The sequence below is a fragment of the Mandrillus leucophaeus genome, unplaced genomic scaffold (genome assembly GCF_000951045.1).
Source record: "Mandrillus leucophaeus isolate KB7577 unplaced genomic scaffold, Mleu.le_1.0 Scaffold14, whole genome shotgun sequence".
NCBI lineage: Eukaryota > Metazoa > Chordata > Mammalia > Primates > Cercopithecidae > Mandrillus > Mandrillus leucophaeus.
In genome coordinates, this window is record NW_012101365.1 from 2,092,553 (window position 1) to 2,094,572 (window position 2,020).

Sequence of the window (2,020 nt, forward strand, 5' to 3'; positions counted from 1 at the left end):
GTGTTAGCCAGAATGGTCTCGATCTCCTGACCTCGTGATCCGCCCGTCTTGGCCTCCCAAAGTGCTGGGATTACAGGCTTGAGCCACCGCGCCCGGCCTGACAATTCTTCTTTCAATGTGGTCCAGGGAAGCCAAAAGATTGGATACCCCTGGTTTGCAGTTAAAGATGCTGATTCTAAGAAAGGGCCATTCACCCAAGGTACAAAAGTCTTGGAGTAAGTTCCAGAAGTGGCTGATATCAGACTGAAAAAGATCCATGAACATGAAAAATGCTTAATAACGTGTGAAGTGCTGAACTCATGTTGAGATCAGAGAAGGAGGTAGGCAGAGGCAGTGTCTCCTTGAACTTTGGGGACAGGCATCCCCAGGACAAATCCCAATATCTACCATTCCTGACTGTATTTCTCTATTCTAGAGAAAGCAGGAGTCTGAGCTGTGATTCAAGAATAAGGTGATGGCACACAGATGGTGCTCAATGAATGGTATACATAAAGTCAAGACAGCAGATGCTGAAAGAAAGAATGATACACTGAGAGTTGGTCACAGAAGAGCTTGCTGCAAGAGGGATTTCTTCAAGCCAGGCATTGAAGAAATGGGACACGATTTAAGTAAGCAGAAGGAGGGAAAATCATGTGGACAAAAACCTATGAAAGAAGGCTCCTTTTCCCAGACTAGCTGAACCAGAGGCTTCCTGTAGGAAAGAAGAGGTAGGAATAATTGGAGAAATAGGGAGAGTTCAGACTTTAGAGGTCAGACTGGAATAACTGGGGCTACTTAAAAGCTCTGATCAAGCCTTCAGAAGAACTCTGTTGATAAATGTGTGGTGGAAAAGAATCAAGTGGTAAAAACACACAATTTTCCAGAGAAAAAAGAATAGCACAATTTTACCTCCAAATTCAAAAGAATTATCTTCAACATTATACTGGACAATGTAATAATGCAAGAATAATAAATAAAACACACCTGCTGAAAAGTAAAAGTACAACTGTCTTTATTCACAGACAACACAACCATGTACATAAAAAATTCTAAGTAATCTACAAAGAAGCTACTAGAACTAATAAGTGAATTTATCAATATGACAAGATACAAGGTGAATATACAAAAGTAAATTGTATTTATATATATCAGGAACAAACAATTAGAAAATCACATTAAAATGCCATTGCAAGGCTGGGCGTGATGGCTCATGTCTGTAATCCTAGCACTTTGGGAGGCTGAGGCAGGCAGATCACCTGAAGTTGGAAGTTCAAGACCAGCCTGGCCAACATGGCGAAACTCTGTCTTACTAAAAATACAAAAAGTTAGCCAGGTGTTGTGGTTGCGCATGCCTGTAATCCCAGCTACTCAGGAGGCTGAGTTGGGAGAATCGCTTGAACCCAAGAAGTGGAGGTTGCAATGGGTTGAGATCGCGCCACTGCACTCCAGCTTGGGCAACAGAGAGAGACTCTGTCTCAAAAAAAAAAATTAAATAAAGATTAAAAAAGAAACGCCATTTAGAAAAGCAACAAACATAAGAAAAAGGGACAAATTTTACAAAATACTGTAAGTCCTACATAACAAATATAAAACATGTTGAGGTAAATTAAAGAACTAAATAAAAGAAGAGACAGGCCAGGTGCGGTGGCTCACATCTGTAATCCTAGTACTTTGGGAGGCCAAGGTGGGGAGATCACCTGAGGTCAGGAGTTCAAGACCAACTGGGCCAACATGGCAAAACCCTGTCTCTACCAAAAATACAAAAAAATTAGTCAGGCGCGGTGGCATGCACCTGTAATCCCAGTTACTTGGGAGGCTGAGACAGGAGACTAGTTTGAACCCAGGAGGCAGAGGTTGCAGTGAGCCAAAATTATGCCACTGCACTCCAGCCAGGGTTACAGAGCAAGACTCTGTCAAAAAAAAAAAAAAAAAAAAAAAAGAAAAGAAAAGAAAAAAAAAAGAAAGAAAAAAGAGATATACCATGTTCATGGATTGGGAAATTCAATATTAAGATGTTAACACTCTCCAAATTTATCTATTG